Genomic DNA, 5564 nt, shown 5'->3' on the forward strand with positions numbered 1-5564 from the left:
TGAGATACATCTACTAAAGGACTTGTATAATCAAGCAAAAGCAAATGATTAATACTAAGCATTACACAAAGAAATACTCAAAGCTAATCACAATGCAAACACTAAGATCTCCATAAAAGACCACTTATTATTGCTCACAAAGAGAGATTACAAAAGCTAGAGTTCTCACACATGCCCAATGTAGTGTGAGTACCTCAATTATACAGGCTCTTATGAATGAGTCACCAAAACCCACTTGGCCATGTTCCCTCTACCCTAAAGAGGTGTCACCAATGCTAGCGTTAACCTAACTAACCATGGTACCACGAAGTGACCATAGAAATTTAAACCTTAGACTTTAGCCTAGATTTTGATGTAACCTACCACAAAAGATTTATGTGACCATAAAACTCATATAGATCACATTTTCAACAACCTTTCTTGATCTACATACATACCAACATGGTGTGTAGATCAGAGTATTGTCATAAAGCACAAAACAAATTTGCATAGTCGCCTAGAAGCCACAAAGTTACAGTGAGCCACAAACGCTTGTTGATTGTTACTGAAATAATATTTCATCTCTCTTTGCTTCATGTTTAGAAGAAGAGTCATCTTTGTTGGATTTCACCTTCTCTTCTTCATCCTTGTTCCGTTTTCCTTGATGTAGTGTCCCTTCTTTTTACAATAGTAGTAAGACCTTGGAGTCTTGGTCTTCTTCTTCTGCACCATGACAAGGGCTTGTTCACTTAGATGTGGTGTTGGTGGTGCTGGAGAAGTGGCTACTAGAGTGGAAGACTTTGCTGCTTCTAATCTTGTTTCTTCCAAAATAAGGGATAGGGCACAACTGACACAAGAGTTAGACTTGGTTGGTTTCAGATGACATACACACACTTTTAAAATGATGACATACACACACTTTTAAAATGATGTAGGCATACTACAAAGAAGAACAAAGGCTGCTTCCTCTTCCAAAATAATGACTCTTGCTCCACTAAGTTGGTCAATTGAGCACTTAACATCATTTATATGAGAAGCTATAGGTGTCTTCTCATCTTTTTCTAACCTGTATAATTTTTTACCCTAGAAACAATTGTGTGGCTGAATTTGTTTGACCAAAAATTGCTTTGAGACAAATCCATGCTTCATTTGAACTAGACGAGGAACTTACTTGATGAATTTGGTTATCACTAAGATCACTGATTATGTAACAAAGTGCTTTTGAGTCACTTGTCTCCCACTTACTCCTCAATTCTAGATTTATACTTGAAGGTTATTTTCTCTAATTACAATGCTCATAGTTCCCAATAATCAACTAGTGCCATTGCATTTTAATAGCCCAAGTGTGGTACTTGGATCCATCAAACCTATTAGCTTTATCAAAGAAACCACCCATAGTGCTTGTGTGACGTTAAAGAAGAACCCTTTATAAATTAGGTCTTGTATAAGGAGAGTATGATGATAAATGTGAATGCCACCCACTATTGATCTAGCCTAAAAACTTCCTTTCGCGTATAAATGAGGATTTTTACTTAAAAAATTCTGAGAAACTGAAGCTTTTTGCTTTTAAGTAATAGTGGGAAAGTTTTGATTGTTTGATTTTTGTTTTGTACTTAATGTTAGTTGATTCACATGAAGATGCTGACTTTGTCATCCTTCTCCTAGCCATTTGCAAAGTACAAGTCCTCTTCACACCAATTGATCGTATGAATCTATTGATGGATGCCCTTTTGACAACCAATTTTAGTGCATACAAAGCAACCTTAGTTTTTCTCCCATTTTTTATATATTTTTTAATTTTATTGTTCAACCTTAGAACTAAATGTTGTGGTGACCCTTTAAGTAAGGTATTACTTAAATAAGTAATATCACCACCTTTTGCCAGTAAGCTGGGGATGCCAATGAACGAGATGCTCTATGTGCATGATGTAATTTAACCTTAGAAGTTGTGGTGACCCTTTAAGTGAGGTATTACTCAAATTAGTAATATCACCACCTCTTGCGAGCAAGTGTTGCGACGTTGATAAATGAGATGCTCTATGTGCAAGCTACAATTAGATGCCGCGCACTTGCTGCTCTACATGTAGATATGTTGATAGAAGCTTCTTCACGTGTTGGCTTGACTACTTCAGAGTTGTTGCAATGAGACTTGTGCTTCATAGACCCAAGCACCCCAATGTGATGCGCACACATCCCACCATGCAAGCCATGTCTCAAGGAGTGGTATCTCATCTAAAAAAGGATGTCCCTTTCTCCACCATTGTTGTAATTCTTTCCTATGATGTTTAGCTTCTGCTGACATATCTGTTAGTGCATCTTTCCACTGTCTACCACAAAACCTTGTGCTCTTCATGATATGGAGCTCGTATAAATTTCTTTATGTGCTTAATCATACTATGCTAGCACAAGATCATTCTTTTTTAGGCATTGGCTTCCCTTTATTATAGACTTTCTGGACTACACGCCAATCAGCACTAGCCTCATTTGGCATGAAACCACAAAACTCTGGCAGCCTTGCGCATATTGCATAACAACAGAATTAATCATCATCTAAAACTCCATCTATCCATATCTATCTTTAACTTTAAACTCACAGGTTGCTATAGTCAATAGCTCTCTAATGAAAGGGTCATACACATGAGCACCCATATAGTCGATCAACCAGGCACTCTATGCTTATGATCAAAGTGGACCCACATTCTCTCCCACTCTCCTTTCGGCCTCATCTTGTTCACTAAATCTAAACCACTTCTGGGTCCCAAAACAAACATCTTAAACACATGAAGTTGATGCTTAACCTCCACCTGAAGTATACTATGAACAAATGGGTATTTCAATTTATTCTTTAGATCTAAAATGGCCTCTAGACCTTTTGCACTATATTGTGGAAATCTCTTGCCTCCTCTATACATCTCTGGATTCTTCTTCTTCTATTAGAAAAGGGCGTGAATAACTATAGAAGATCCAATATCTCCAAGTCTCCAAAGTTAGTCATATTTCTTTGATTCTTTAAGTAGCATGTTTACCATCTCCTAGGCCACGACACCTCAACCTATTTTGGTGTTGCAAAGGGTGTAGCTCTAGCATGAGACATTATCTTATCCTCCACCATTCTTTTGGCTTCCCTACATGTTCCCTCTCCAACAAGGTGATCATAGCTCCACACATCTAGTAGTAGTGGAGTTGTGGTCTCGTGGAATGCAATAATACATAACTGCTAGGCATGGAGTCACACACTCTGGTGTTTGTTTGCAATGCATGCACAAAAGGGTTCCCATTTTAAAACCAATTACTCCTACAATAGATGGTTCTCATTTTAAAACCAATTACTCCTTGCAACAGGTGGTTGCTTCCTTAGTATTCCAATCCATTGCTTCTCGCTAACCAATCCATTGCTTCCTTAGTATTCCAATCCATTGCTTCTCGCTAACCAAGGATACACAACCAAAGTAAGGGCATTCAAGATTATAACATCCTAAATGTCCACCACATCTCTACTCAGACGTACTATTCTTGGAAAACAATATGAGAAGCAAGTTACATAGTCTACCCATACTTGGCCCTCTTGTGCTCCATTCTCGCTATTATGGGTTCTCCTTTACAAGGAGGAAGTTTGAAAGCAACATAACCATCATATGTCATAGGCAGCTTAGCAACCTTTATTGTGTGTTATTTGCTAGAGCTATGTGTAGACTATTGTTCAAGGGAAGGCTTTTAATAATGTCAATGAAACTACACAACTTGCTCTTACTATCTTCAATCTCGTCTCTCACAACAACAAATGGACATGCATTTCTCCCTTCCTCAAAACAAACCTTGTATTCATGTATTCATGTATTCATGTGAGAATCCAATATGAAACCCTAGTCCCCACTAGAAAGAATCTACACTTCAACCTTCACTCCCTAGTCCCCACGAGAGAATCTACACTTCAACCTTCACTCCCTCACACCCCAATGTTAGTGGACGAAAGACAATTCTCTGCCCTTCCAAGCCAAAGAGATAAAGAATATCTTGCTTGGAAACCTCTTAGTATCTTGAATCACGTGTGACTACCATTTTTGAGATGGTGATACCCATAGTCATTTTACCTGGCAATAGAGGAAAGAGTAGAAGAAAGAAAGGCACCCACAATGAAATGAAAAGAGCATAATGCTTAGACAAGCTAAGGCACCCACAATGAAATGAAAAGAGCATAATGCTTAGACAAGCTAAAGAATCAGAGAGTATTCCAATGTGTAATCTAGAAATCCAAAATTATTTAATTTTAGTATCTTTAAAATAATTTAGTAATGCATTGAATGTAGACAATTTCATCATTATGCCACACATGAAATTTTAATTAATGAATGGAAGGGGAATATTGTCATCTAGGAATAACCATTAACGGCCATATCTTTTATAGCCTATGATACATGACAATTTAAAAATTACCATAATACGTAATATCTCTAAATCCGTGATGAGTTGTCAATATTTTTTTCCTCATATTAAAGTCGTAGTCATTTTCATCTACTTTATTAATAAAAAACACTAAAAAGAATAATTTTAAAGGACGTCCTTTAAATTATTTACAATACTGAACGTCCTTTAAATCATTCACAATATACGTAATTCTTAGGTACTTCGAATAATTACTATGAATAAAGAACGCTCCTCAAAGAAATCAAATATTTTTAAACAATCGGGCCATCTTAATAAATGTCCAGATCACTAGCAAATCTAGAATATTTGAATATATTAGATTCTGACGAACAACCAAAAAATAATTATTTTTTGCTCTGAGCATATTCTAATAGATTAGAGAAATTCCTACATGATTTTTACCTCAATGAAATGTATGAAAACCTAACATTCACTCATCTTCTAAAAATATTATCACTCTTCTTCTCCACCTCTTATGCATCACTCTTCTTCTCCACCTCTTCTTCCTCGCATAATCTTCACCGACTCCTTCTCACAGAGAGATTAAAGCATCATTGTCGTCAACCCTCCTATTAGTAGCACTCTAGTCATCGACCCTGATTCCAGATCTATTACACAGCTCCATTGAAAAAGCCAGGTATGCTCTATAACATCCCATCCTTGGGCCAGGCTTGTGTAGGGCCTCCTCACCATAGCCATGGCTAAGGAGAAGAAGATAAGGGCAGCAATAGAGAGACTGCTTTGGGGTGGGCAAAAATCCCCCTTTTCTCTTGTTTATTCAAATATCTGCCCACCTCTCTTTACACGTCCTGCTTTTTCATGTTTTGCAAAATTAGCTCATTGTTTTTCTTTCTTACGAATAATAAAATTGACTATTTATCTTAGGTGACCCAAGTGTGGTTTAAGAATAAGTTGTAAGTGTGAATCTGATTAATTCTTGAGAGGGTGACCCAAGTGTGGTATAAGAATTAAGAGCGAGTCTGATTAATTCTTTAGAGGGTGACCCAAGTTGGTTGTGAGTGAGTGAGTCTGCCCTATGACATGTGTGATGCATGCAAGGAATGTGTGAGTTTGATTGAGTGAGTGAGTCTGCCCTGTGACATGTGTGGTATAAGAATTAAGAGCGAGTCTGATTAATTCTTTAGAGGGTGACCCAAGTT

This window comes from Cibotium barometz, chromosome 34, assembly GCF_041138505.1.
Source record: "Cibotium barometz isolate CiBa-2024 chromosome 34, ASM4113850v1, whole genome shotgun sequence".
Classification (NCBI taxonomy): domain Eukaryota; kingdom Viridiplantae; phylum Streptophyta; class Polypodiopsida; order Cyatheales; family Cibotiaceae; genus Cibotium; species Cibotium barometz.